The 9838-nt window shown below is 42.1% G+C and overlaps 1 long non-coding RNA gene across 2 annotated transcripts; it reads right to left on the bottom strand.

Moving 5' to 3' along the window:
- Positions 1-5793: 5793 nt before the first annotated feature.
- LOC142999910 (uncharacterized) lies at positions 5794-9305 on the bottom strand. Of its 2 annotated transcripts, none has more exons than XR_012963562.1 (4): positions 9149-9305; positions 7833-7890; positions 6212-6338; positions 5794-6121 (listed from the first exon to the last, which is right to left on the bottom strand). It is a non-coding gene; the product is annotated as an uncharacterized LOC142999910 (long non-coding RNA). The 2 variants fall into 2 exon arrangements; XR_012963564.1 differs by having other exon boundaries at positions 9159-9215.
- Between the last annotated feature and the right edge of the window lie 533 nt (positions 9306-9838).

The raw sequence follows: 9838 nt of genomic DNA, 5'->3' as shown, positions 1-9838 counted from the left end.
TCCTGCTTGGACAGCGTGGAGTCCAAACACTGTTGGATTTCTTTATCCAGAGTGAGGACGTACAGTCATGCGTTTGTTTACACGTCACTGTGTTAACAGTTTTATATACATGTGCATGTGGGAGTGTGTGTGTGTGTGTATTTGTGTTGCTAAGAGTGAGCAATTATGCAAAGTCATTGTTTGTCAAGTTTCAATTTCAATTCTTGGCAGTAAGTGTTTTAAAACCTACATGCTAAACAGTTAAAGGACACTAGAGTTCCAAGGGTTAAAGGTGAATAAACTGTTCCTGTCTTTACAGTTATTGTAGAAAATGTGAACACTTGACTGATGCTTTTACAGAGTGATCAGGTTGTTTATCTTGTTGTTTGTCTTGATCTGTTACTACTCCAGTTGTCCCACACTGTCTCTCTGAGGACTTTCTTCTTCTTTTGTCTTGTTGTTGCCCCGGTCTCCTCTCTCAGGTGGCTCCACAGAGCAGGTCAGGACCTCACAGGAGCTGCTGGCAGCCTGGTGCCCACCGAACCAATTCCCCAACACTCAGCAAGACAATAATACAAGAGGCAAGGCCCCTCACAATGCAAGAGGGCCCCTAACAATGCAAGGCTCCACCAACAATGCCGGGACTAAAGTGACAATCACTGCAGGACTCCCGATGAAGCAGGCCAGAGCTGAGCAGACGTCTGGGCTGGGGATTTAAGCTGGAGGCCCCAGGGCATCCTACCTGACTGCAGGCAACCTGAGATGCAGACTGCAGGGAGGGGGGGGGGCTGGAGACACTCTGAGGCCTGGAGGGGATTGGAGCTGAAGATTTAGAGGAAAATCCGCCTTCAAAAATGGTTAACAAAGTTCTTTTCACGGTTGTCTGAGCACCTTTTGTTGTTTGGTTAAGTATTTTTCTGATTGTGATTGTTATATGTTTGAGAAGCATACATGATAAAGGTGACATGGAAGTAAATGAGGAAGATTGAGGAATATTGCAGTCACAAAAAACGGAAATTATACGCATCAATCACCAAATAACTCATTAAGAATTCTACAAACTTTGTATTCTTTCCTGATCCTTGCAAAGATTTGAATTTTATTTTGTAGTCGAGTGGCCAAAAGCACTTAAAACAACACAACAGAAGCCTCCATCTGCATAACAATTTAGGATATAATGGAATCTTTCTCTCTGTTCTTAAGCCAGCAGTGATTCCAGCCTGCGTGTGTGTATGTGTGTGTGTGTGTATGTTATCAGCTCTGAGCAAAAAAAATCAGATAGTGGATATCTGAATGAACGCAGCGGGGGGAAGTGTGCTCGCACGTGTCTGTGTGCGTGCATGTGCGTATGTGTGTTTGTGTGACATAAATATTTACCATCTCCAACCAAATGAGTGTGCTGATGTGGATTTAAAAGCTAACATTACCGAGGGTGAAATAATGAGCTTGCGGTTACAGGGAGCTGGAGGGAAACACGCTTGGACAAATATGGCGCAGAGGTAAATAGGGCCTTTGTTGAGCCTGCTGATACTGCTCGCTCTGCACAAACACACAGGAGGTGTCGGAGGTGATTAGGAAAACAAATGTCAAGTTCTTTCACTCTGTTATCAACGCTTCTCAGTGCAAACTTGCACAGGTGCATGCAGTGTGTGTGTGGGGGGGAGTGTGTGTGTGTGTGGGAGTGTGCCCAATCCTCCTCATTTGACTTGAGGTTCAAAGCTGCATTTTAATGTAAAGATTGGATGGATTTCACCCCAAAAACAACACACACACACACACACACACACACACACACACACACACACACACACACACACACACACACACACACACACACACACACACACACACACACACACACACACACACACACACACACACACACACACACACACACACACACACACACACACACACACACACACACACACACCTTGGATACTGCACAGAAATCAAACAAAGATCCTAGTTTGAAGATGATTCATTTGTATTTATCCTCACAGAAGGATAATAAACATATGAAAGGCCATCTGCACTAGATTATTAAATTCCTGTAAGACTTCACTTGGATTAGTCATGTCAGCTGTTCAACTACGGCCAAGTAAGAAACCTCAAACAGGGATTGAAATAATTATTCTCATCAGCTTCTAATTGATAAATACATTCAGGTTTATGGAAATGAGGTTGTGATCCATTTTTGATGTTCAAACAACGGCCCAAGCAAAACAAGCAAAACTATAACAGCTTCATTTCCTATGTGTTTACATGCACAGCAAAGGTCCAATATGAGTGTATGAGTCCGACACATGCAAATATTCTGACTAAGACCTCAATCAGACTTAGCTTGGTCAGGCTGAATGAGCCGCTAGTCAGATTATTCACAATATAAACAGTTAACCCTACATTTTGGGTTTTGTTGTAGTTGAACTGCCTCCCTACTTATTTGCAAGTGAAATACTAAAACTTTTCCGTGACTTTCCTGTAGCGTCATAAGAAAATGACTCTAATTATGTAAACTGAACTCCTTACATAAGGTCATTCTGCCATAATTGTTTTCCGCAGGGTGCCAGCGATCACACAATGGTAGGTAATCATAATAGGACATATCATAACTGCCATCGTTTAGTTCCCTAAGATGAGACCAGAGGAGCTTTTGAAGAGAGAAAAATATGTTAATTGTTTTCCCTTCTCAAGTTCAAGCATGACTTGTCAAGATTATGATCCTTATTAAAACTCTTGACTGTGGGAAGTCATATGAAGTTAAACAGACTTAAATCAAAGTCTTTACCCTTAATGTTAAGATCAGATAAGTATTTTGTTGTGGCTACATTCTCCTGTTGTTTTCAGTCATTTTCTCTTCCCTTTAACGGCAGATTATGTCTTTGACAGCAGCGGCGGCGGCAGTAGCAGTAGCAGCAGCGGCGTTTTGGCAGCGTGTGAGATCTGCTGAATGTGTGAAACTGACAGTTTGAAGGCTCATCATCTTGAATTTCCTCTGTGAACAAGTTGAGTCAGGAAACGCGTAAACTAGAACATAAAAATCACATGTAGTCACCGGTGCAGAGGACTGGAACCTTGTGTGGTTTGTCACAACTGCCAAGACGAAACATTTCGCCAATAAGTGCTGCTACAAGCACAACCTGAAGCTCCTCATAAATGGTAAATAATTACATAGTAAGAGACAGATGCAGGGTTGACCGAGATCAAGCTCATCCTCTCCCGCTGTACAAACGAGATTCTCAACGCTCCCTTTATTCTCGGGGGTCCACAGAAGCGCCTTACACTTTATGAGAGGCTTATGAAAATACTTCCAGAGTCTCAGGTAGACTTTTTACTGGCACGTCACGCTCAGGTGGCACCTCTGCACAAAGTTTCCGTCTGTTTTTATTGCTCCTAACGTGTAAACAAAGCAGGAAAACGCTCACTTAAGCATGCATCCTGTAGAGTGGTGCAAGAACTCATAAACCTAGAGATGATTCCACATGTGCCGAGTTTCTTAGAGGGTTTAGCTCGTTGAGGATTAGAAACGACAAAGAAAATAAATGCTGCATTGCTGTATCAACGTATGCGCGGCTGAGTGAATTATCCTCCACGAGACAATGTGTCTGAGTAATTCACTACTACTCTAAAAACACATTCAGGGTGTGGTCAAAGATGAGACCTGAACACACAGGGAAACACACACGGAATGTAGTAATAGTTTTATAAGCCTATTCAACACAAAACACACCTACTCTATGCTATGTGTAACACCGGGCTACGCAAACATGTCAAAGGTTGATTTATAGCCAGGGCCCAAACACTATTTTGAGATACTGGAAACGTTGCTATCGCCCCAACAACTACACACACACACAATCACACACAATCACAACATATGGTTTTAACATTAGTCACAAAATTAAAGCGAGCGACTTGGTGAAGCAAACCTTGACACAGATGAATCAGCTCGGGCCTTATCAATAGAAATAAAGATAAGTGTGAAATGAAAAACAAATTGCTGCAAAGGCTGATGTGAACGCCCAATGCTTTGCAAACACTTTTGACATCCTTTGAACTCTGAATTTACCTTGAACGATAGCAGGGATGTTATCAGCCGTAAGAATAGAGTGGAGGAACGCTGGCCGCTTTTCTTGGAACACAAAAAGGAGGGGAAGAGAAGTGTGTTGATAAGTTCATAATGTGGATTTAGCTTTTTTTGTATATGCATATTTTTCCCTCTGACAGAAACAGGGAGTCTCAAGATGTGTACATCCATTTGTCAACGTCAAAGATTGTGTATTTGTTTTAGATGGAGCTGGATTTATGTAAAGTGGCCTGCAGGATTTAGGAGATTATTCTCTAAATGGAATCAGATTTACACCTTTTTATTAAATACAATCTATATCCTGATACATAAGGATAAGCATACGTGTGCACAGAGCAACATGTATGTGGCCTGGCAGGGGAGATTGATGGGAGCTATAAGCAAGCCAGGTGTCAAAGTAATCCACACACCTGCGACACAATCAGCCGATCAAATCCACCCAGACGCTGCAAACATCACCCCACCCTGTCTTATGGCCAGTCGGGAGTTGTGGCTTGTACCTGTGTGACAGAACACACAAAAAATGTTACTGAGTTATTTGTTTTGACTCACCGAATGTATATGAATTAAAGCGTAGATTTGTAATCAAGGATGTGGTTGTCACACAAGTGCAGGTAGCTGATCTGTTAGAGTCTGTCCTGGTTTGTTGAAGCAAGTGAATGAAAAATAAGTGGACAAAATGAAAATAAAGAGTCAATTCTTCTGCATTTGATGTATTTTTGATTGATTTTTTTGCAACATTCTAAAGAGTAAAAACAAATGTCACTATCTCCTAAACTAACTTTAACTTTGGTGTCTGTCTGCCCCCCCCTTGAGGCAGGGCTGTCTCAAATCTGTACTAATTACCAAGACTCAATAGGAAAAAACGCTTTTGAAACGAGCAGAACGATGCCACAAACACACAAGCTGAAGACAAACACTCAAACAAACTTCCATAAAACAGCCAGAAAAGTTTTTGAACATTATATTTCACAACAGCAACATAATTAGCCAGCTAGCCTGTCAGGCTATGTAGCATCAAACAAACACACAGAAGCTCCAGACCCCAGAAAGCAGCATTTAAACTTTCACAAGTTACATTACTTTCTCAGCCGTAACTTCACCAAAATGTGGAATTAATTTGCAAACTCACGGTCATTTTGAAGCTTATATTGTGCTGCAATGAGGCCCACCTGGCCGGGAGAGGCCGGGTGTCATGGCCGAGACTGCGAAGAAGATTCAGACGAACCAAGCTGCCCCGCAGAAAAAACTGACCAATCACTTCGAGTGAATTTTACTTTGTCCCGCCTGCTCAGATTTGATCGACGGCGGTTTCATCCAATAGTAGAGCCTCTACGCTCTCGAGGGTTTTGAGTGTTGTTTTGGTAAATGCATGCGTAAAATTCTTTTTAGCTTTCCTGAATAGCCTACACAACAAACTCACAGACATTGATCCCACTTCAGTAAAACGTTCTGTTGAATTAGGAACACAAATGCATTGTTTCAAAGTTGTTTCTTTGGGAAAGTTATTGATATAAAAGTACAAAAATGTCACGTTTGTTTACTGAAGAATGGGTGGGTATTTACCTGTTGTTTGATTTATAATGATAATTCAATTAAACTTTAATCGTATCTAAAAAACTCATGGTGAAGGTGTCTAGAATAATTGTGAGCTTTGCTGTGTTAGTATGATTATATTATATATATATTATGTTAAAAACATGCATAACAAGCCAAAAATAAAGGCGGCTGTACTGAAGTCTTAGTTCCCCATTTGCAGATATTTTTTACTGGAAATGTTCAAAGATGACATGATGAGTTTTGTGTTTGTTTCCCTCGGTTGTTTGTCACTCCTGCTGCCGAGTTGTCATGTTGCGTCTGTCATCTGCTGCAGGGGTGAAGCTGGGGCTGCTCTGTTGTTTCCACGACAGGACACTCTTCCTTGCTCGGCTGTCGAGGAGCTGATGAGTGAGGCCAGTGTAAACCAGGATTAACTCGTACCATTTTCTGGTTGACCAACAGGTCAGGGAAATTCTCCTGCCTCTCACTCGCTGCCCTTGTTTTGACTTCTTTTGTCTAGAAGAGCATTTAAAATATTTCAATCATTTAAAGAGCTTTTCTTTGCAGGGTGTGTAGCTGCGTATTATCAGGGAGAGGGCGGCTTACTGGCTGATGCGTGCAGGGCCGAGGAGCAGGTGAAACAGGAGATGTTAGGGGGTCTCAGGAATGCTCCGGGCTTTCATTCTTCACATGCCAGCGGATTCAACGACTCGCTTCCAAATTGTTATGGTTTCTGGGGGAAAAAAAATCATTCCTCAAGTTCAAGATTTGAAATTGCAAAATTCTGGGCACGAGTAGAGAAAAGATGCACCTGGATTTTATGATTTAACTTGATGAACATGACAGAAGATTCTTATCACCGATGATCAGGTATCATTAGAAATATTGGATTAGATTATTAGATTTGAAGGAAATCTGATGGAAATATGAATCATTCTATCATTGCAAAAAAACAGGAATTCAATAAAGTCTCAACATGATCTAATCCTCATTTTCTTATCCAAGGATAATGATCTTATCAAGCACCATATGCAAGAGATTATCTGACTTTCTTTGAGGGTTATAGGGCTGAAACATGAAACATCCCCGTCGATTATGAGGCTATAAGAATGAGATCTGTCCGTCAAAACAAACAGATGGCGACGATGAAGAACTGCCAGTCTAATACGACTGAGATATTGTCCCCTTCAACAGTTTATCCACCATTTTAAAGCAGTGCACAATACAGTATATTAGGCACAAACAGCAGAAAATTAGTTCCCATAATTGGACTAAACCTTTCTTTTTAGTTTTTTATAATGCGTATCTTTTAACTAACTAAATGTTCTTCCTAGCAAACAAGGTCACCCTGACACTGTGCTCAGCCCACCAACAACTCCCATTAATAAAAACCAATGAGAGAAATGGACAGAAAATGAAAACAAGCTGCAAACTGTTGCGTCACATTCACTTCAAGTAAGTTCATGAAAACAAGCAGTTAAACTTGTGCACATGCTATTGGTTACGATCCAATATTTCCTTTGACTCTCGCACATTATTTAATATCCAGTAAAGATCAAATTCATAAAAGCTATTAGACCTACGGCTTATCTTTGCCATCCAAAACAAAAGATTTAAGGAAAGAATCGTATCAAACATCCAAAGCACGCACAGGATATCAGCTGCTGAGCACAGCCCATAAAGGTGGAACGCACCACATCTTATCGCCTCCATGCTGCCACAGATTAAAATGACTCACGCTATATTTACACTGTGCAATAAGCGACCCTGATAAAGTCATTATTTGTGTATATCAGGAGGCTCCCTATAGAAGGCCTGAACTCCGTGTGCAGACGTTCCTGCGCTCCTCGCTGCCAGCGTGACCTCCCAGGCAGTGTTTGCTCTCCACCACAGCACTGACATGTTTTCACTGTGGATCCCGGCCTCATAAAACACAATAATTAGAGGGCATCCTTCAACAGAGTGCAGCTATCAGTCACTCACTTCATGTTTATGGCCATTTTTTTGTGTTGCTATAAAACCTGAGCTGAAGTGGTGTATAGCTGACTTAAGGAGCCCTGGCAGAGATAAGACACCTATAACGTCGCCGTATCAGCGCAGAGGGTTACCTGGCGTCTCCGTGGGCTGTAACCCTTGGTCAGACACCACAACATGGCTGTGTCAGTCGCCCACGCATGCTCTCACTGCCAAGAAATGTGCGTGCGTGTGTCTTTGCATGTGTTCTTACCTGAGCAGATTTGTGAAAACATCATGTAACGTTTGGATTCGAGGCGATTCCTCCAAATCTGATGGACACAAGAGTGAGATTGCATGTATGCACATTGCAAATAAAACAGGAATTTAATAAAGCCTCAAGATGTTCCAAGGAAAATAATCTTATCAAGCAGCATATGCAATCGATTATTGGACTTTCTTCAAGATAATTGCTCTTGATTTGCCTTCGTAAGAGTCTGTTTTCAGTTGGAGCTGACTGGGAATTAGGAGGACGGAATGGCTGAAATATGAAGTTCCCTGTCGAAGACAAGATGGCTTTGCTCAGAGAATTCTTCACTTTCCAAATAGCTTATTTATCTTTTGCCATGAATCTTGGTTTCTCTCAGTAAATATGTGCAGTGTGATTGTTTAAACCTGTTCCCCGGCACAAATACATTTCCCAAAATATGTGTCATTCCTGCTATTTTTGTAGGATTGGGATGGAAGAAATGAACAGATTCAGTTTTCACTCATTAGCTCCTGGTCTGAATTAACAGAAAGAAAGTCTAGTTTGACGCATCTTTAACGTGAAAACTCACCCGTCTTTAATTTGAATCTTTCACAAGCTTCATGGTTTTGCTGTGTCTATATGTTAAACCCAGCTTCATGATATATCGCGTTACAAAATCATTTCCTCGTTTCTAGAGGGGGGATTACTCGAGCGGAGGGAACATGTGCGAGTCTGCATGAGCGCATTCTGCAGATTCCCCTCGTGAGGACCTAAAGCAGGTTTGAGTGGCATGTGAGAAACAGATCTGGAGAGGAACAGAAAGCCTCGAAATCTGTCTGTTGTCTTAGAAGTGGACATGGACCAAAAAAAAAGCCAGCTCGTCTACAGATGCAGCTTGGGTTACTTCACAAAGGCTGGAGTCAAACAGACACTGTAGTCTAAGCTTGAGAATAGATCCACATTCCAGGTCCCATCCAGAGAGCATGCAATGAGTCATGGCAGCTTGGGCAAACAAGGTTGTCTGGTGTGACTCATAACCACTGACACATGGGCATCCAGAACACGTGGATGGGCACACAGACAGGCAAGTCCAGGCAAAGAGCTCCACGCAGACTGATTTACACTTTGCCCACAATTTGGCAACCAAAGTGTGTCGCAAAGCCAAGAGTGAGATCACGTGCAAATTCAAACTTCTAATTAAGCACTTTTGTTTTCATTTCGCATGTTCTTGCTGGATTGTGTTTTTGTGTGGGTGTGTGTGTGCTTGTGTGTGTGCGTGTGTGCGTGCGTGCGTGTGTGTGTGTGTGTGTGTGTGTGTGTGTGTGTGTGTGTGTGTCCACCTCACTCTACCTGCTGCAGGATCCTGCTCCTCCACCTCGCTCACATGGCCTTAGTGATTAACAGCGCAGTGTAAACAGCAACAAGCCCTGCTGTGAGTCACTAAATCAACACTTCACTCCAGTCAGCCTCGTGTGTTTAGATCGGTCAGATTTTGCACCAAAATGTCCCCAAGCTTGTCTTCCAATAAGTAAATACAACCAAATATGACATTGAATGAGATACCAGGGATTTGACACATTACTTTTAGTTGTTTTATGTCATTTTGGACCGTATCTTTCAAGCCGACTTCACCAAAGCAAACAGCACATGCACACCTGTCACCCTGGCAGTTAGTCAGGCTTTGCATATCCTGTCATCCTATTCGAACAGGATTTAGGCATTCGTCTTTCACTGCGAATGAAACCTACAAAGCAACAGTTTGTCTGAGCCGACCGCTGCGAACAAAGTTTGGATTTTTTTGGTCGTACTCGTGCGGTAGTCAGCAGGAAATCTAAAAACGCTCTTCCATCAAGATGTTTATTTTGATACAAATCCTGATCCAGATGCAGATTAAACATCCCCAAGTGTTTCCATTATTAAACATAACAAGTTTAAAGGTTTATAAAGAGCTTTTTGGTTAAGGACTGGGCTTCTTCTTCTTCTTCTTCCTCTTCTTCTTGTCCTTCTGTGCCAAAAGGTGAATGCCTCCG

The sequence above is a fragment of the Genypterus blacodes genome, unplaced genomic scaffold (assembly GCF_046128005.1).
Source record: "Genypterus blacodes isolate CSIRO-AG114 ecotype Tasmania unplaced genomic scaffold, CSIRO-AGI_Gbla_v1 ptg000005l_1, whole genome shotgun sequence".
Taxonomy (NCBI): Eukaryota; Metazoa; Chordata; class Actinopteri; order Ophidiiformes; family Ophidiidae; genus Genypterus; species Genypterus blacodes.
The sequence above is the reverse complement of the archived record's forward strand: the minus strand, read 5'-3'. Positions and strand labels throughout refer to the sequence as shown.